The 22,092-nt window shown below is 37.5% G+C and overlaps 1 protein-coding gene across 4 annotated transcripts in view; it reads right to left on the reverse strand.

Moving 5' to 3' along the window:
- KAT6A (lysine acetyltransferase 6A) overlaps positions 1-22,092 on the reverse strand; it is a 115,513-nt gene that overhangs the window by 59,251 nt on the left and 34,170 nt on the right. Inside the window, exon 2 of one of the 4 annotated variants that reach the window (XM_081809492.1) lies at positions 16,367-16,467. The exons of the other annotated variants lie outside the window; for them this stretch is intronic. The gene's annotated coding sequence lies outside the window, so the exon portion shown is untranslated. The remainder of the gene's footprint in view (positions 1-16,366; positions 16,468-22,092) is intronic. 4 annotated transcript variants of the gene reach the window in all.

Consider the following 22,092-nt stretch of genomic DNA (forward strand, 5'->3'; position numbering starts at 1 on the left):
GAGAGTGGAGAAGTGAGATAAAGTCTAAGACAGAAGAATATCAACATTTAGAAGCATGGGTGGGTGGGTGGGTGGGTGGGGAGAAACAAGAAAGGACCAGTCTGAGGGAAAACAGAACCAAGAGGAAGTGATGGCACAAGAATTACAAGAAGCAGAGAGCGGGCGCCTGGGTGGCTCAGATGATTAAGCGTCTGCCTTCGGCTCAGGTCATGATCCCAGCGTCCTGGGATCGAGTCCCGCATCGGGCTCCCTGCTCCTTGGGAGCCTGCTTCTCCCTCTGCCTCTCTCTCTCTCATGAATAAATAAAATCTTTATTTAAAAAAAAAAAAAAAGCAGAGAGCAACCAACGATCAATGTTGGGAAAATAAAATATCTACTGGATTGTACAACTAAGAAATAGTTGGAAATGTCACTAATAGTGAGTCTTTTTCAGTGACAGGATAAGAACTAAATTCACAGGAACCAACAAACTGCCATAAAGGGACAGAGAGCAGACAGGAGATAGCTTTAAAAAATGGCAACGGATTTTGATGTGTTCTAGGTATTTAAGATGAGAAAGACTAAACCTAATTAAATGTGGAAGAGAAGACACACATGGTCAAAGAGATTAAATAAACAAGAAATAACAGGAACATAATATATAATAAGGCTTAAAGCTGCACTGTTCAATATGGTGAACACTAAAACATGTGGCTCTTTAAGTCTGAAATAAATGTAATTCCTCAGTCGCACCAGCTACATTTCAAGTACTCAACATTCACATGTGGCCAGTGATTATGATATTGGACAGCACAAATATAGAACAATTCCATCATTACAGAAAGTTCTACTGGATAACACTGGTTTTGGAAAAAAGGATGAATTTTAAAGCAAGGATAAAGGGACTTTATAGTATAGGATGATGTACTTGCATATTGTTTATAGGTGAAATGGTGGGAAAAGGGAAATGTTGAGGGTGCTCATTTCTGACAGCCTCATTATTTCTGGAAATTAGGAAATTAAAAATCACCTGCCAGAAGTGGGGCAGGAATTGGACAGATACAGCAGGAGACAGTGAAAGCTGACTGAGAAAACTGACAGGTGAGATTGGCTGGGTCCAAGAACAAAGATAATGAAAACAACCCTCCTATCAAAATGGAAGGTGGACAAACATTTTTCAGGCAAGAAAGAATCAGAAAAATATGTATTAACAGAGAATAAATTCAAAATAGAAAAGAGAAAAGGCGATGGAGTCCCTGCAAAAAGGCCTCCATCTCTTCACTAAAATAGAAGACAATCTCACTTGCTTAAACACAATTAGATAGGTATGGGTTTGGGCATTTACAGAGAGCAAAAAAAGTTTGGAAGTCTCTGTGTGGAAGATGAAAGAGAATCAATTAGTGATGGAAAATAAAACTGTCAATCAGCCCTAACCACACAGCTAAGATCGGAAAGTTCAATTTGTAGTATTTCCAACCAAAATGATTATACAACTTTCCTTAACACGTCGAAGCCTTGGACTGACAAAATCAGAGAGCTGTAGATTAAGGAGACAAGCCAAAGTGTAAAGTCTACTACAATACAAATACAAACATAGCTGACCTTTGAACAACACAGGTTTGAACTACCCAGGTCCACTTATAAGCAGATTTTTTTTACAGTATACTACTGCAAGTGTATTTTATCTTCCCTATGATTTTCTTATAAGATTTGTTTCTCTAGTTTACTTTATTATAAGAATACAGCATATAATACATATAACATATAAAATATGTATTAATTGACTGTTTATGTTATTAGTAAGGTTTCAGGTCAACAACGGTAGGCTATTTAGTGAAGTTCTGCGGAGCCTACTACACAGAGGTCAGAGTGCTGCGTTGTTCAAGAAGGGTCAACTAAAATGGTTGGCCACAAAGTTGAGGCTGAACATCATAAGCAGAAGGGGGCTTACAAAAAGTATTTGAAGTTAAGGTACCAAGAGAATCCTGATGAACTGAAAATAAAGGTCCAGTAGGAAGTAAAAGGATTGAAGACTGGGGTCTACAGGGAAACTTTAGAATTTGTGATTTCCTAAGTATAAAGTCCTAGCTAATAAAGGAAACTTCAAATCGCAAATGTGCATGAATTCTTTAATATTTAGTAGGCACTATTCTAGACATTTGAGGGAAGAGCGGTGAAAAGGCAGCTAAAACCCCAATTTTCATAGAGTTTACACTCTAGCTGACTATAGAAAAAAGTAAAATTAAAGATAATAAAATTAGGAAGTCAAGAAGTTGGGAAAGCATTATTTTAGAAGAATCATATAAATGTGTTCAAGTCAGTAAAAATGATGATTGAGCCCCAAAATAGTAAAGTTTTACAAAAACTCTTCCGAAGTTTTAGAGAAAACACTGGTAAATGACAGATACCTACCCCCAAAGCACGTACTTTAAAAAAAAATAGAGATCATGGTATTAGTAGATGGGAAGAACTTGATGTCAGAAGAATTTGTTAGTAAAGGAACAAAAATCATCTTAGAGGCAGTGAAGACCAAGGAATGTGTTAATTCTTCTTCTTGGGTCTCTCCCCACCCCACCCTCTTTTTAAAATAGGGTATGAAAATGGAAAAGTAGCTCTACTAGTAGGATATGGACATAATTCAATGTAATGACCTACTAGTGCTAAACTAGTGGTACCACTTTCACAAATAAGTACATTATATTACTTCAGCATTCTGGTTAAAAAAGGAACAAGTTGGGGGGTGCCTTGATGGCTCAGTCAGTTAAGCATCTGGTCATGATCTCAGGGTCATGGGACAGAGCCCCACACTGGGCTCCACACTCAGCAGGGAGTCCGCTTAAGATTCTCTCTCTCCTCCCTCTGCCCCTCCCCCCAATAAATAAATCTTTAAAAAAAAAAAAAAGGAACAAGTTGTGTTCAGATAAAGAATCCCGTGTAGGGTGTTATATGCAAACAATGAATCATGGGACACTACATCAAAAACTAATGATGTAATGTATGGTGATTAACATAACATCATCATCATCATCATCATCAAAAGAATCCCGTGTAACCTGCAGCTGTGGTGGAGATGGAGAAGCCTACATTATAACAAGAAGCTAAAGAGCAGGGGTGCCTGGGTGGCTCAGTCGGTTAAGCATCTGCCCTCCACTCAGGTCATTATCCCAGGATCATGGATGAGCCCCGCATCAGGCTCCCTGCTGGATGGGAGCCTGCTTCTCCCTCTCCCTCTGCCCTTGGCTCCCCTTGCTTGTGCTCTGTCAAATAAATAAATAAAATCTTTAAAAAACAAACTAGTATCTTGAAAAAAAAAAAGCTAAAGGGCAGAGCAGGAACAGTAGTATACTTCAAACTCAGTTACCATAAATAACATACATTAGTAATAGCAAAGTACTTGCTTAATCCGCTGCTACTTTCAAGGATAGATTAGATCACACTTGAGGGGGGGACACCTGGGTGGCTCAATCGTTAAGCATCTGCCTTTGGCTCAGGTCATGATCCCAGTGTCCTGGGACTGAGCCCTGCATCAGGCTCTCTGCTCCACGGGAAGCCTGCTTCTCCCTCTCCCACTCCCCTTGAGTGTGTTCCCTCTCTCACTGTGTCTCTCTCTGTTAAATAAATAAATCTTAAAAAAAAAAAAGAGATCACACTTAAGGGAGCAAACATACAGGATGAAGAGAAAGTCTGAAAAACAAATTGTTGTTATTCTCCAGCATAGGAAATGCAGTCTTCAAAAATTAAAACTATGTAGCAACCTGTCTTCAAATATGTGTCTTTATCACCTAGAACTAAAATAAAGTTCCCAATGGCAGAAAATGTTATTTAAAATCATACCTAAGAAATCCTTAGCAAAACTGTCCCTATACGTTCCTGTATATTCCCTGTAACATTACTGCTGTTAATATTTTTACATATGATCAGTGCTTCATATTACTAGATTTTTTCTATCCCAAAACAAAGTAACTAAGGTCATTTAAATCTGTTCATTAAAGTCGGTGAGGGTAGCAATTTAGAAAAACTGGCTGCCTCCTTACCTTAGAGCTGAGCTGCGCAGAGTCTAACTCAATTACTCTAATACTTATCAAATGACCACAGTCTTAGACCTTGCCTACTTACTATACAATTTGCTGACTGTTCTCAGTAATGACAACCTTACCCAAGTTTAAACAGTATTGATATTTTTTTTAAGTTTTTATTTAAATTTCAGATAGTTAACATACAGTGTAATATTAGTTTCAGGTGTACAATTTAGTGATTCAGTATTGATAGTTACAGTGTGAAAATCAGACAGGCTGAAAAGATATTTGCTAAGTCAAATACAGACTTTGGTCCAAACAGACTCAAATTACATAGAGTAAGTTTTTAGGAACACAGGGCACTGCAGGTATAATTTCCTTAACCTAAACATTTCACACTGAAGATATTTACTCTTTGGCATCATAGAACCAAGCACAAAAATGATAAAATTTTCAGCTAACAAAACAAAAATGAATCCACAGAGAAATACTACTACTGGCAATGATTATATCTTGATAATTTCAGGGTATTTTTTAAAGTGTAATTTGGGAAGGAATAGTAATACTTTGAGGATTAGTCATTTTAGCAGATAAGATTACAAGCCCAAAAAAGTGACTTAAATAAATCATCTAGCTTACAATATAGATCTACAAGTTTTTCTTTGATCAAACAGCACCGCTAACCAATAATTCTGTGATTTGTTTTAGAATATGCCTAAATATTGTTTAGTGCATAAAAAATTACAACTCCAGATCATTCTCATTCCCAAAATACTAATGAGCAGGAAAGTTAAGTCAGAAAGAGCTAAAACTACATTGGGTTCACTGTAAGGTTTGAACCTGAAACATACTGGGGTGATTTTAGGACAGTGAAGAGACATTCGTAACATTTTCCAAGTGAAACTCTACAAGCTGGTTTCAATTTTTCTGTATCACAAAGATATAATAACAACTGATAACTTATGAATACAGTTTTTAAAAACCTGTGTAGAGATATGCAACATGCCATACAATCACTGTTCCCGGACCTGTCCAAGCATAGTCTTATAGCTTACTGTTTTCCTATCTATATAAAGTGAACCTGTTCCTACAGCTAATAAAACTTTTAAAGTTTGTAGCAAATGACTTTACACACCATTAAACACAGCAGCCAGAGTGAAACTGTTAAAAGGTAAATCAGAGCACGTCACTCAGCTGCCCCAAACCCTCCATCCTGATCAGTGGTTTTCACCCTAGATTAAATGCCAAATGAACTACAAGGCCCCATGTGATCTGCACCCCTACATATAAATACACAATTACCTCTCTGACCCATCTTCTGTTGCTCTCTCCCTCTTACATTCTACTCTAGCTTCCTTGCTTGCTTCTTCTTTAAAAGTCAGACGTTCCAATCACAGGGCCTTTGCATTTGCTTTCCCTCTCTCTGCAATGCTCTTCCCTAGACCCTTCCAATCTTTAATCAAAAGTCCCCTTCTCAGTAAGGCTTCCCTTGACCACTGCATCAAACGTTTCAAAACAACTCACCAATGACAATAATTTATATCCCCCTTCCCTGCTTTATTTCTTCCCCTTAACCCTTTTCACTAACATATTGTGTGTGTATATATATATCTTATTTGTCCCCCACTAAATATAAACTCTATGAAGATTCTGCTTTCCATCTGTTTGTTCAGGACTATATTCCTAGTACTGTGAACAGTATTAGGACCTTTTAAGAATAGTGCATAAGATATAGTATGCATCCAGTAAGTATTCAATACCTTAATTAAATTACCTTGTAGAATAGAAAAATACTATCTTAGAACAATGAGTTCACAGAAGCCTGATAAAGATGTGTGTGCATCTTAATAATATATAAATGCTCTACTGTTTACAAAGCAATCTCACACAGTAATTTCATGGACTCAATAACTAAATTAAGATTTCTGCCATAGCAATCCACTTCCATTCAATTTCTCCAAAGTAGGGGGGAGACTTGTGGTAGCAGGCACTTAAACTGTACCTTGTGTCATCTGTTGCCTTTAGGGTGCCTTAAGCACCATGCTGAGATCTCCATAATAATCACCAGATGGCAGCATTGAGGCAAATACATAGTAAATGCTGTGATAAGTAAACAGTTCAGTAGCATTTGACTTGGGCTTTTGGAAATAACTTTTAAAATCAAAACAGCAAAAATTTTGCCAATGATCTCTGCTATAAGATTTATACTATGAAAGGAAAGAATTTTTAGACACAATCATTTAGAATATCTTAAATATTTCTGTAGAATCTGAGACATTCCAATCTGAAAGTCCAAATTTTCCCCCAAAGACTTGTTTTTAATTTTTTTGAAACCATTATCCACTTGTCATTGTCTCCATTTTCTAATATCTTCTGAGGAACTCAAATCCATCTTCTTGTCTCTGTTCTTAAACACTGACATAAAGAATAGTCAAGAATCTGTTTTGTTAAAAAAAAAAAAAAGTTTTGTTCTATGTAATTATTTCTAGTTCTCTCAAGACTGAACTGAATAAGTTCTAGAATTTATGACCACCAGAATTTTCAAAGGAAAAAACTGTACACTTAGACTTATGACTTCAGGAACCTCTAAGAAATCATTTCATAAACTATCAGGCAATAAAGATGTGTGATTTTTTAAAAGCTACAAATTTTCTCAAGTTTTATGGCCACTGGAAATTACTGAGACAAATTAACATAGCTAATATTAAGAGTATGAAAGTACATAACTCATGTAAGACTCTCTAACACCCAAAGATGCACTAAGCAATAACGGTCATTCATTCTTCCTCAGACTTAAATACAAAGTATCCATAAAGAATTATAAAAACATATTAAGAGCTTATGTTCATCTATAATTACTGCAGCTCATTTTTTAAAAAATCAAGTAGTATAACACAAAGGACAAATATATATAATTCCACTTATATGAGGAACCTAGAGTAGTTAAATGCATACAGGCTGAATGCAGAATAGAGGTTACCAGAAGCTGGAAGAAAGGGAAGAATGGGGAAGTTATTCCTTAATGAGTACATACTTTGAGATGATGGAAAAGTTCTGGAAATGGATAGTGGTAATGGTTTCAAAGCACTGTGAATATACTTAATGCCACTGAATTATACACTAAAAAAAAATGTTTAGAATGGTAAATTCTGTTATTGTTACAATAAAAAACTGAACTAAAAAATTAAGTGGTATAAAAAAATTAAGTGGTATGTTTCAGTCTCACAGATCACATGACTTAAGCAATAGGTCAAAACTCACACAGTGAGAAGCAACTACTTCTAATTTGTCTTCATTTTTTTTTAAGATTTTATTTATTTGAGAGAGAGAGCACAAGCAGGGGAGAGGGAGAAGCAGGCTCCCTGCCAAGCAGGGAGCCCCAATGCGGGGCTCAATCCTAGGACCCTGGGATCATGACCTGAGCCGAAGGCAGTCGCTTAACCAACTGAGCCACCCAGGCACCCCTAATTTGTCTTCATCTTAAAAACCTGTATCTTTTAACTGTTCCTGTGGAACCCTTTATTATGTTAATCTTGACTGTAGTAATTAATTAGACTTAGAAATACAGTTTCAATCCCCCTCAAATGAAAGAAGTTTTAATTACTAATCACAAATTCTGGCTACTGAAATTAAATGTTAGCCATTTTATTCTCACTATACCCACATCAAAGTTGGTTTCATCTTTTAATCTCATTACATAAAAATAGCTCACCCTTATACCTTAATATATTTCTTGTAAGACAAGTCTAACAATTAAAATCTGTATCTATCAAGCACTGGTCAGTCACAAACTAAAATCTTTCTGACTGGTAAGTATCTGATCCAGCCAGGTTACCCTGCATGAAAAACCATAAGCTCCTATCAAATCTACCCACCTAACTCACTTCCTTACTTTTCTTCAAGCTACCTCCTTGCCTACCTTTGAATTCTTCTAGTGGTTCCAAAGTATTTGTTTATCCTCCCCCTTTCTTCTCACGCCATTACAATCAAGTAAAGTAAATTTAACTGCAAGTTCATTTTCCTCAATGGATATTTATTTCATAGAACCTGTAACCTAAATAATTTTCAGCTGAGATATCATTTACTAGTTGATAATATCTACTGCTGAAATACTCTATTATGTATAATAAAGCTAAAATAATGGCTCTATTGTACATAATAAATACCCAAAGGATAAAGAGGAGGTAAGTTTTAGCTTAGGAAGGAGAAAATTATTCTTAGGCATGGTATAGTGAAAGAAATCAAAATGATGCTCAATGGCTGAGCACAAGGAAAACAAATATTAGGTTATCAAAATACCACCCAAAGTATAAGAAGTCTGGTAGATATTACTAGTTTGTTAATAAGCATTGTAACAGAACATAAAAATGTGATAAGATAAAAAAGCAGCAGTACTGACATTTTCAAAGCACTTATAAATGTCAGTAAATACAAAACAAAACCCACACAAAATAATTAGAAAACAATTAAATACTATTCACATTATCCACTTACACACCAAAAAATTCAAAAATAAGTCTTTTGGCGAGGATATCTACACAATTATTTCTGATATAATAAGGGAAACAAACGGGCGCACAGAACTCACTTTAGGAAACTAATGGTTTGTTGGAACGTACTTGTACTTTGTTGAGAAAGCTGAACATTCTAATAGTGTTCTCTTCTCGTCAGGCAAGCCCTCCTTTTGGTTTTACCCAGTTCTTCATGTCTTCACTATTAACGGCCTTGGATGAATTCCTGCTCCTCCCAAATCCTTTCTGACAGTTTAGAATTTAGTTTTTCTTGATCTTTTCCAAAAGACGGAGCTAGGTAAGCAGAAATCACCCTCAACCTCTTACTTCTTAAGTGCACCTTGCACACTGTATGTACTAAATAAGCATTTATTGAAATTAAAATACAATAAAATCATGCTTAACTCTAAAAAGGTTTATCAATTCTTACTCAAAGCTTCTCCTCCGAGATTCAATAATCTTCAGAGGCACTGGCCTTGGGTAGGATTTAACCTCTTTAAATTGGACAGCACCCCATGCACTATCAAGCACTCCATGGTTGCTTATTAAACATTTTTTAGATCATCTTTTCCTCAAAAGTATATAGTAAAAAATACATATAATAATAAAACAATATGAATGGCCTGGAAAAGAGTCTATTTTCTGTTATTAATAGTCTACAATAAGGTAACCTTGTATAATTTTAATATGTTCCAACATAACCCAGTAGCCATTACAAAGTTTTAATAGGTACTAAAGTGAATTTTTATTCTGATGAGTTCATTCAATGACTTGTACAATTAGACAGAAGATTATTGGTGAAATAAGTTAATGATATAATTAGATCAGTAATGATCAATTTCAGCTTTTACCATGTATGCAGACTACTGTAAATTTAAATGAGAAAGCAATCATCTGTCAAGATACTGTAACAATTTTCTCTTTCCTAATCAGAGGTAACATCAAAAATAACAATGTGCATATCTGCTGAGCTTAAATTCTATGCTAAGAAACTGTAGAGTTATCTTTCCTTCACATATTCATCAGTTCTTTGAAAGCTCCACTTTCTGTTTGTCAGTGATATATCATTCTCTTCATTCATTTAAATAAGATAACTGCCAAGTTATCACTGCTTCTCCTTTCCTTTGTGGTCCTTTACTTTCTATTTTAGTTTGTTTTATATCCCTATGGCTCTTCCCTAATTCAGAGTCACATCACCATATACAATCTTCTACAAGGACTGACTCTTTGTAGTCTTTCTTTGATTTTTTTTTTCCCTGCACATTGCTTCCAGACTAATCCCCATAAAACACTGCTTTTAAAATCTAGTTACCATCCTGGCTCAAAACTTACACCACATACTCCAAATGCCAACTCCTATAGCTTGGTATTCACTTACTTCCACTATATATATATATATATATATATACACACACACACACACACACACACACACCCCAAACTACTTTTCTCACACTATCTTTCACTACTCCCAATCTATTCACTTGTCTTCAGAGATCACACTTTATGCTTTTTCTCCAGGTAATTGTACCCTGTCCCTCAAAGTCCTTTGTATCCCTGCCACTAGGAATCAGCTCAGCAGAGCTCAGAGACAGACTGAGCTCTGCCACTTATGGCTTCACTTTGCCCAAGTTAGTTAGCCTCTTTGGTGTAGAATGAGACAACATACCTACCTTTCAAGTTACCAATAAAGATTAAATAAGATAGTTATGGGAGTATAACTCAAACGTAAGAGGCATCTCATAAATGCTGATTTCTTATATCCCCTTTCAAAATTCTATCTATCCTTCAAAGCTTATCTTTGTTAAGGAACCACTGCCACTTTTTAAGTCAGGACAAGATTTTGTTTTAACATCCCAAAAAAGGCAAGGGGATGAAAATTTTGTGTGGACTAATATATTTTCTATATATGGTATTTATCTACATGACTGCATTAAGACACATTTACCACACTGCATATTACCCACTTATAAAAAAGTATTTAGTAGTACTTGAGTTGAGGAGTATTAGCATGGGAGTATTTTTTTACGCTAAAAATATATAAAAGTGATGGTTTAGAAGGAGCAAGATGTTCAATAAGACTTTCCTGTTCGTTGCATTTTTAAGAAACTGCAATTGCAGGCATTTATTTTGGCCAAACTATGGTCTAAAATAAGTAACTGTTTGAACAAATTGGCAAATAGCATTATTTTCTTCAAGACCTACAAAAATAATAACTGATACATATCTGATAGTATGTGCAGTGTTCTGCTACTATCAGAATCATGGTGTTTGGAAATAGAAGGGATCTTCAAAAAACATTATACATTTGACCCTTGAATGCAGGGCTTAGGGGCACCGACCCCCTGCACAGTCAAAAATCTGTGTGTAATTTTCGATTCCCGAAAACCTTAATTACTAAATAGCCCACTGTTGACTGGAAGCCTCACCAATAACGTGAACAGTCAATTAACACATATTTTGTATATATAAGATATACTGTATTCTTATAATAAAATAAAGAAAAGAAAATCTTTTTAAGAAAACCATTAAGGGGGGGCTGGGTGGTTCAGTCATTAAGTGTCTGCCTTCGGCTCGGGTCATGATCCCAGGGTCCTGTGATCGAGCCCCACATCTGGCTCCCTCCTCCACGGGAAGCCTGCTTCTCCCTCTCCCCCTGCTTGTGTTCCCTCTTTCGCTGTGTCTCTCTCTGTCAGATAAATAAAATCTTGAATGAATGAATGAATGAAAGAAAGAAAAAGAAAAAAAGGAAAGGAAAGAAAGAAAGAAAAGAAAGAAAGGAAGGGAAGGGAAGGGAAGGAAGGAAGGAAGGGAAAAGAAAAAAGAAAAGAAAAGAGAAAAGAAAAGAAAAAACAAAACCATAAGAGGGGAACGCCTGGCTGGCTCAGTCAGTGGAGCATGGGACTCTTGATCTCAGGGTTGTGAGTTCGAGCCCCACGCTGGGTGTAGAGATTACTTAAAAATAAAATCTTAAAAAGTTAAGAAAAATCGTAAGGAAGAGAAAATATGGTTATACTACCATACTGCATTTGTCAAAAATTTCACATATAAGTGCACCTGCACAGTTCAAACTTGGGGTGTTCAATAGTCAACTGTATACTCATTTTACCAAAGATAAAAATCATTGCCAAAAGCTATAATGAGGGGCGCCCAGGTGTCTCAGTCGGTTAAGTGTCTGCCTTCAGCTCAGGTCATGATCCCAGGGTCCTAGGATTGAGCCCTGCATTGGGGTTCCTTGCTCAGCAGGGAGCCTGCTTCTCCCTCTCACTCTGCCTGCCACTCCCCCTGCCTGGGCTGTCTCTCTCTCTGTCAAATAAATAAATAAAATCTTAAAAAAAAAGGGGGGGGGCTATAATGACTAGTAAAAGTGATTGAAGTTATTCAAAGTCAGGTACTCTAATACACTAAATAGTTTCAACTCAGTCACTCAATTACTTGAGTTGTTTACACAACCTACAGATAAATTCATTTTTTGAAAGAAAGAAAGACTTTATAGATGGAAAGTGTTGAGTTTCCATTACTGGTAAATAGTGATACTATTTATTAACAATACAGTGTGGCAGGATTTAAACTTATATATATAAAACTGACCAGAGGTTCTCCTGCCTTCTTCAAAGAGCAGCATTATTCACAGCAATAAGTTTGGTTCTAAGCAGAACAGAAAAAACCTACCCAAGGAACCAAGGCAAAAGTAAGATGGAGGCCTCAGGAACCTAGTCAGAAGCACCATAGTAATGCAAGTCCCTGAGCATTTGTAGGGACCTGAGAAAGAATGAAGTTTCCCCACAAGAAATAAGGAGCTTGTCAAAAGACAAGCCTCAGCTGTCAGCTGCATCCAGACTGCAGTGGGAAGTGCTATTCTACCTATAAAGCATCCTGGAGTTATAGGACTTCCAGAAGTGTGAAGAACACTTAATGCATCTTTGCCAGCTTCATCATTTTCAGTTACGATAGAAAAGCTTTACTGGTTATCCTAATCATAAACTCATGATATTCTCTCTTTAAAAATTAGATAATTAGGGGTGCCTGTGTGGCTCAGTCAGTTGAGTTCTAACTCATGATCTCAGCTCAGGTTTGATCTCAGGATCATGAGTTCTGGCCCCACACTGGGCTCCATGCTGGGTGTGGAGCCCACTTAAAAAAAAAAAAAAAAAAGATAATAAAGGGAAAAAAGACAGTAAACTTCTCTCCTAAGCTTTCTATTCCTCCCCTATAATATACCTAACATTAATGAGCACTTGAAGCAGTTACACATGCTTCACAAATATTAACACTTTTAGACTTAACAATTGCCCTACGGGGTATGTACTATTATCACCATTTTCCAGATGAGAAAACAGATGCCCAGAAAGACTAATTTACCTAAGATCATAAAATGTGGCAGAACCCACATACAAACCCCTAGGTTGTCTGACTCCAGAGCCTGCCCTCTTCAACTTGGCACTGCGCTCTCTTTCTATGTATATTGTTCTCAGCTTTTCTTTTCTTTTTTTAAGATTTTTATTTACTTATTTAACAGAGAGAGAGAGACCGCAAGAGAAGGAACACAAGCAAGGGAGAGCGGCAGGCAGAGGAAGAAGGAGAAGTAGGCTTCCCACCAAGCAGGGAGCCTGATCCCAGGACTCTGGGATCATGACCTGAGCCGAAGGCAGACACTGAACAACTGAGCCCCTCAGGTGCCCTTGTTCTCAGCTTTTCTTATATATAGTTTTTAAAAAAATAAATACGTAAATAGGTGCATACTACATATAGCGTATAATCTGGTTTGTTAAATTTATTTCCACATCAGTAAGTCCAAATCAGCATCATCTTTCTAATGGCCATATAACACCTCACCACATGGTGTAAGATATTTAGCCAGTCCCATACTGATAAACATTCAATACCTCTAATTTTTTATCACATTCAATACTGTAATCAAGCATCCCTTACATACATCTTTGCTCACTTTTTGGGTTATTTCCTTAGGATATATTTCTTGAACTGGAATTACTGGGTCAAAAGATTTGCACATTCCTAAGATTTTTGACACATATCGCCAAATTGGATTTTAGAAAAGCTGTACTCCCACCAATAATATCTGTGCCAGCTATGAAGCTGTTGTCTCTCAATTCCAAGCTCGCCCTTACTCTGCTTTACGGTGCTAGGCTCAGAGTGCATATGTCATTTCTTCTCTGTCAGCCACCTTCCCATTAGGCTACACCAGTAGGGAACACTAGAGGGATACAAGAAAGTAAAGATTACAAAAGAATGGACTTGCTCCTTCCAGACCCTTGTGCTCTTCCTGCCAGTGCCACCCTGGCATGGGTCCTTTCTCCCAGCAACAGCAGTAGTTGGCAGTCTTCAGCTTCCTACAGAAGACTGATTTCTCTCAGAAGCAGCCTCATCATGCTCCCTCAGAAGTACCAGCAGCAGGGGAGCAACATACCCTCTTGGAGGCCTGCATCCCAACCTTTGTGGGGTCCCTCTCTAAGGTTTTTAAAAGCAACCAAGCAGTGAGACCTCCTCAAAGATGGCAATCCAAGTTCCATGGGGCCCCTCCTCTAAGCCTCTAGGTTCTTATAACCCCAAACTCCTTTTATCCTCCAGCTCTAAGGGTGGTAGTTGCTTAAGGAAGTTATTACCTCTGTGTCACTTCAATGTTCCTATTTTGCTTGTCACTTCTCCCAACATCTGCTTTATCAATTCCCTGGACTACACTCTCTCATAGTTTCTGTTGTCCTTACTATAACATGACTGATATGTTATCTGATAGCTCAGTAATTTGGCATCTCTATCTTCAGGCCAGTGTTATGGACTGAACTTGTATCCCTCCCCACCCCGAATTCACATGTGAAGCCCTAACCCTTAATGTGACTGTATTTGGAGATAGGGCTTTTAAGGAATAATTAAGTTTAATGAGGGTGGCACAAGGGTGGGGGCCCTAATCCTACAGGCCTGGTGTATTACAAGAGAAGGAAGAGACACGGGGACAGGGGTGGGAGCAGTGGGGGAGGCCCGCTTGTGTGGCCAGAGAAAAGGTCCTATGAAACACAGCAAGAAGGCAGCCATTTGCAAAACAGGGAGAGATGGCTCAGGAGACATCAATTGTGCGAGCACCCTGATCTTGGACCTCCAGCCTCCAGAACTGTGAGAAGAAAAAAATTCTTATTTTTTAAGCCATCCAGTCTATGGTATTCTGTTTTGAGAGCCCTAGATGACTAAGTCAGCTAGTGAAATCACCTCACCCTATTCTCATCCTCAATATTATCTCCACATACCATTATCCATACTATCTCTTATGTATAAGGACACTGAGTTAGATGCTAGAGAAACAAGATGTAACAAAACCGGTTCCCTGCTGGTAGGTCTTACAACCTAATTGTAAAAATAAAACATATGCATTAAAAATACATTGCAATACAGAGTAGCACATGATAAGGAACAAATGCAATGAGAATACTGTAGTTAAAGGCGCCCAAATGAACCTATTCAAATTTATGCTTTGCTAAACTATAATAAGTCTAAAGGATTCAGAAAAAAAGGAACCAGGACCCCATCTTATTTTTTTAAGGGCGATATAAAGATTTAATTAATAGCCAAAACCTTTTCTTTAGACCTGGATTTAAGCAGTCTCACCAAATCGAAGAATAAAAAGTAATTTTTTTCTCTGAAATCACTGACACTGTCTAGATACTCAACTTTATCAGCAGTCTTGAAAATAAGAACCCCAAATTTAAAGATCTCATAATATCTTCTTTAATTCAACATACATCAAATAAATGAAATCACTTTTGTTCTAGAAATGTCTATTTGCAATGCTGATCAACAGTTAAAAATCAATACCTCTCTAAGCTGTCTTCAAAGTCCTTTGAGAAAATGTCTCTTCCTGAAGGACAGAAAGATTTTTTAAAAGCAATGTAATAATTTCAGGTAGTTACCAGTACGTTATCTTCTCCACACTATCCTAATATTGCCCAGAAACACATGTGAGCACATGTATACACACATACCCTAAGTCGATATTACATCAAATTAAGTATATTTCATCTTCAATACTACCACCATAACAGTATAAATAAAGCCTTAAGTGTTTAACAAATTTGAAGCCTGAGGACAGTAGCTTTTCAAAAGAAAAGACAGTATAATGAGGGTGGAGAACATAGTGACGTAACGCTAAACTAGGAAAGCCCTGACAAGTGTAGACTGCACACACACAATAAAAGATCAGGAAAGGGAGGCTGAAGCAGCCAGTTTGGTTTCATGCTGCAAATTTTTGGCAGACATTCAATTCCTTCTGCTGTTTTCCTAGCCAGCACATTTATCTATGTAATGTCACCAGATCTAGGGAGGGAGTGAGGTTGAGAGGAGGGGGAAGAGGAGAAAAAACTGTTTTACAGGCTGCCAGCCCCTCCGCACATGCTGTTACTATACAAAGGATGTCTAGAAAGCCAACGTGCTGCACAGATCCAAATGCTACAAGCAGACACACGCACACACATACACACACGCGCGTGCGTACATGCACTCCACCCAAAGAACAACTGCAGAAAAAGGAAACTGCCTTTCGAAAGAAGAAAGCCTATAATTAAAGTCTTGATTCACAAGCAAAGACTCCCTTCTGAAACTGATTTCAGTTCTTGGGGAAAGGAAGCAGGAAGGTATTCTAACCCCGTGGAGAAACAACCAGTGTTCTGCAAAAAAGCCTGAGTTGGTCTGGTCCATCCCAAATACAAGCATATGCTACCACAGAAACAAACCAATAATATTCCTGAGAAGCAAAAGTATCCTGTCAAATAACAATTACCTTATGAATACCTGATGACACTTTGCCAATGACTATAAGGAACGAAAATGAATTTTAAGAAACAGTTCAGGTACCTCAGAAATGTAAATCTTGTCTGTAGTAGGATAGTTTGCTATTCTTAGCACTCCGGTGAGTGTGTACACACACAATAGTAATACTGAAACCGAAACTGTAACTGGAATATAAAAACAGAGATTAAAATTCATAGCTCATAGAAAGTCAAGACTAGTAGTTTCTATAAATGGACACTCCAACCCCATGACATATTATATAAGTTACTATTTCCAAATGCAATACACGAAAATACAGACCCTGAGCATTTATTTAACCTGAGAAACCACTCAATCTATTCCTCAATCTATTCTAGTCTAAAAACCAAAAATGCTTTTTCAAGATCAAAATGCTGCATCTCCAAAAATAGCATACAATCTGCCCCTAAGAATGTGTCATAAGAAACAAACAGGAAATATGTGTTGAAATCAGGAGTTATAAATAACTTTGTTCTACACTGACATAGTTTATACACACAAAATATAGTCTTCAATCAACAGTAGTGCTTAGGACTTCCTTGAAATTAAATTTAACAATCAACTAATTAAGGAGGTGGCTTGATAGAAGGCTATCCAGATTCTCTAGTCCTAGTTCCCCAACTATGGGCAAGTAACTTAAGCTATCATGGTTCTTCATTGGTAAACAAAAACATTTAACATGATTATCTCTAAAGTCTCTTTTTTTCTTAATTTCTACAACTACAGGTATTTTAAATTAAAAAAGTGGGGGTTCCTAGTTTCAAGGAGCTCATAATCTATTTAAGGGTAGTCATAAATGAATTAGCAAACAATGTTAACACAGTGACTGGCCCAGAGTAGCTACTTAACAAGTGTGTAGACTGCTCCATGAGGCACTAAACTCAGAGCCCTGACTTTAAGGGCTTAGAGTCTAAAGAAGGAGAGTTGAAATTGAGATGACTTCAAACAGAGCAGAGTTCTGCTGGGACTAGAAGGTTCATTAGGATTCAACTTTTTAACTTCATAAACCCCAATCAATTAATCCAAATTCCATATAGTCATTATCTCATTATCTCCATTCTATTGATAAGGAAAATGATATTAAGCATTAAGGCTTAAAAGATATTAAGCACTAACAACCTAAAACACATATTTGCAAATTTTGTATTCTTAGTCCAAATTACCCCTCAGCCCAGTATGACTGATTTATGCAGAGCCAGAAAGACTAATAAAAGATTAGGCTGAGTTTGAACACCACAAGCTTGATCCACAGAGAGTAAATCACAAAGCTCCTGTCATTAGGATATATAATCTAAAGCTAACATTTTTAACTACAAGAATCCTAAAGCCTAATAAACAAAAATAAAACCTGTCCTCAAGTGGTATTTTCTTTAATACTGTCCTTAAGAACTGTGCTATTTTAACAGAACTTTCTGTGGGGATGAAAATGTTCTGTATCTGTGCTGTCCAGTATGGTAACCACTAGCCACATGTGAGCTACCAGGTACTCGAAATACTGGCTATCAATTTTTCTTAAATTGTAATTTATTTAAATAGCTACCTGTGGCTAATGGCAACTGTATTGCTACAATTCTAGAAAATCTATATAAAGGGAAGATATTTTAAAGCTGATTAATATGGTTTTAAAGTTGATGAACAGGGGCACCTGGGTGGCTCAGTCATTAAGTGTCTGCCTTCGGCTCATGTCATGATCCCAGGGTCCTGGGATGAAGCCCTGCATCGGGCTCCCTGCTCAGCTGGTAGCCTGCTTCTCCCTCTCCCACTCCCCCTGCTTGTGCTTCCTCTAGCTGTCTCACTCTCTGTCAATAAATTAAAAATCTAAAAAAAAAAAATTAAAAACATTAAAAAAAATAAAGTTCATGAATAAAGCAATATGAAAAATGAATATAGCAATACCTACACAGCAATTTTTTACCTTGAAAAACAACTTTTCACATGAACTCTATAGTGTATGACTCTGCATGCATACTACCCTGGGCATGACTGCTTTTTATACCAAGTGCCTGAAATCATGTATCACCCCTCACCTTTAATATAATGCTCTCAGGGTTTACTTTAATTGGTTTACTGGTTCTTTCCTCCTCCATAAAACAGAGATAACAGTAACTAGATCTGTCTGACTTGATTAAATGAAATAAAATGGAAACCATAATTAAAACATAAAAAAGCATTATTACTTTACATAGGAATAAAATTTTTATTTAATGCTATTATCTCAGTAAACTTCACAGTAACTGTGATTCTTACCAAACAACTATATATAGCACTATTCTAGGTGTATATAACCTAGCAAGGGAGTTAAAAAAATATAAAAAAAATACAGAAAAGGCATAACAAATATGTGTTCATAGAAAAGGTAACATGAGGTGGCCCTAAGATGACTAACATGTATGTATGTGTTTTACATTCTTTGTAAAACCTTTAAGGTTTTTTTCTGGTTTTCCTCAAAACATTTGAAATTAGCATCCTTGACAAAAGCAAGGAAGTCTCATTAAAAAAAAAAAAGAATACGTTTACCTAACAAAAAATTAATAAACCCAATTCTGCAGTGATAAGTTTATCTTTATGGAATTAGTCTTGCTACATACTGCCACAGCTATTAATCTCAACCACAATGCTCCTATTAACAATCCCAGACTGGAATTTTAAAAACGAGAAGAAAATTTTATGGTGTATACTTAACTATAAAATTCTGCTATCTCCCTAATGTAAGAGTTCAAGTGTGTGTTCCATAAATAAGATTTAAAAACTAATCTTAAAGCCCATCTTTCCAACCTATTCTCAAATATGTACACAACTATCTATGGGGCAAAATGGCAAGACAGTACGAATTTATCTGGGAAAATTTTTCAATATGGGCACAAAAAAAACAATCTTCTACTGACAGTAGGCCAGCAGCTTGCAGATCAGACAACCCATACATTCTTTGAGTGAACATGACAGCTAAACACAATACTAGTTTCCTATGGGAAAGTAAAAGAGAATTAGGTTCTGATTCTAGGATCTCAACCTTATCCATAAGGCAATTATATTTGCTAATTAGGACAGATCTACAGAACCCCTGGCTTTGTTTACATTCAGTTCCCAAAAGAATTTCGAAAGCACAGAGCTGTACCTGGCTTCCTCCTACACACTTTTAGTCAAGTCTCTTCCCAATTCAAAAGCCCTCAGACTCAGAGCACCCTATCCTGCAACAACTGATTATCACCTCCCCCTCAAAGGGATTCGTGGGGGCAGTCCAGGTTTACACCTGTTTCTGGCACACCCTCTCAAAAATGACCTGGTTTGGATGACAAATTATATAATCACCCTAACCTTCACTAACTCAGCAGTCATTCTTTATTATTATTAAGGTTTATTAAGCTTTTTGTATTCTACTATGTATCCAAACATTCTTAACTCCAGACCCCTCTCTGTCTTGAATTTCCCACAGCTGGTTAAGAGAATAACACAGAAACAATCAACAGGAAAATGTTAGAAAGGGACAATACAAGAAGCTGAACAGAAGTCCCCAAGGGTAAGCATAATCGAGCAACGTGAAAACTGAATGTCATTACTGATGCTTTAAAACATCTGACTGGCCCATAACATGTCACTCAGTCCACTGCATTAAGTAGCTAGAAAAAGAGTGCTAATCAGACTCTACTGGCTATTGTTTTCAATAAAAATCTTAAACTGAGTTTAGACCTATGCCTACAGATAACTCTTAGAAATTATTTCTATTCAAATAAAAATATTAACAAGCATAATAATACCAGAATTAATCATTATTATTTCCAAAGAGGAAAAAAAGCATTAGTTGTGGCATATTAATGTAGGTTCACTTGGAGCCTTTAACAGTGGCTATTGTGTTTCTGTCCATCCACCAAGCCCCACCCCACAAGGCCACTAAATCTAAACTGGGCCAACTGCAGAAATGCATTCTGATTCATTCATTCAAAAACCTTTACACAGGCCTACCATTTGCCCCATACTGTATTATAACTGTAGATACAAAGGTAAACAAGATAATGTCCCTACATTAAAGCAGTTTATATAGTCTAGTGGTAAAAAGACAAAATTCAAGTAAGGAGATGGATAAAATGACTCTCAGTTATTTTAAGCAGTACTGTGAAGCAAATAAGTAAGAAGCTTGTAAAGAGATGGAAATGAAGGAGCTACCTGTTGTAGAAGAAGAACCTCTGTGAAGTGACACTGAAGCCAAGACCTAATATAAGAGAAGCTTTGCCTCTAGAGGGGAAAATCACTGCATGCAGAAGGAACAGCATGTGCAAAGGTCTCAAGAAGAGAAAAGAGCATGGTATATTAAGAAATTAAGAGAAGCAGTGTGGTTACAATACAGTAAGCAGGGGTGATGGTCTGGATATGGAAAAGGTCTGGCTATTCCTTAAAGGATATCAAGGAAGAATCAAAAAGGACTCCTTGTTTTCTGGCTTTGATAAGGGGTAGATTTACTGGTATGGGGGAAAAAAGAAGAGGAATCAAGAGTTTATTTTGTTCACATCAAATTTTTTTTTTAAAGATTTATTTATTTGAGAGAGCGAGAATGAGAGAGAGAGTACATGAGAGGGGGGAGGGTTAGAGGGAGAAGCAGGCTCCCCGCCGAGCAGGGAGCCCGATGCGGGACTCGATCCAGGGACTCCAAGATCATGACCTGAGCCAAAGGCAGTCGCCCAACCAACTGAGCCACCCAGGCGCCCTTGTTCACATCAAATTTGAGTTAAGATGTTCAACTAGGTCAGAGTGACTGCTTAGTGATATGCATGTGACTTCAACTGAAAACCCCAGGGGTTTTCTTTTTTTTTTTTTTTAAGATTTTATTTATTTATTTGACAGAGAGAGACACAGTGAGAGAGGGAACACAAGCAGGGGGAGTGGGAGAGGGAGAAGCAGGCTTCCTGCCGAGCAGGGAACCCGATGCGGGGCTCGATCCCAGGACCCTGGCATCATGACCTGAGCTGAAGGCAGGCGCTTAACGACTGAGCCACCCAGGCGCCCCCCCCAGGGGTTTTCTGAACAAAATTTGAAAAGATCTCTTTTGCGGCGCCTGGATGGCTCAGTCATTTGGGCGTCTGACTTCGGCTCGGGTCGTAGTCTCAGGGTCCTGGGATAGAGCCCCATGTCTGGTTCCCTACTTGGTGGGGAGTCTGCTTCTCCCTTTCCCACTGCCCTTCCCCCTACTCATGTTCTCTCTCCCCCCCCAAATAAATAAATTAAATATTAAAAAAAGAAAAGATCCCTTTTTTCCTCTAGGGTCAGGAAGTTGGAAGGATCTGAGTCCTAAGGCACCTGCAACCATAAACCCAACCATTTGGAGAAAATCCTCTGAAATAAGAGATACTGTAACCAATTCAAAGAGAGAAGCAGAAATGAGAAGAGAGAAACCAAGCAATAATCTAACCCTTTGTCCAGCTGTCCCTAAAGCCAACTCCATCCGTGTCCTTCCTTGCAGTTTGGTAACATGCACTATTAATAAATCACTTTTTAAGACAGTCTCTTCAACAAATGGTGTTGGGAAAATTGGACAGCCACATACAGAAGAATGAAACTGGACCATTTCCTTACCCCACACACAAAAATAGACTCAAAATGGATGAAAGACCTAAATGTGAGACAGGAATCCATCAAAATCCTTGAGGAGAACACAGGCAGCAACCTCTTCGACCTCAGCCAAGGCAACTTCTTCCTAGGAACATCGCCAAAGGCAAGGGAAGCAAGGGCAAAAATGAACTATTGGGACTTCATCAAGATAAAAAGCTTTTGCACAGCAA

Source organism: Leptonychotes weddellii, chromosome 2 (assembly GCF_054177405.1).
Source record: "Leptonychotes weddellii isolate Sample4059 chromosome 2, ASM5417740v2, whole genome shotgun sequence".
Lineage (NCBI taxonomy): Eukaryota > Metazoa > Chordata > Mammalia > Carnivora > Phocidae > Leptonychotes > Leptonychotes weddellii.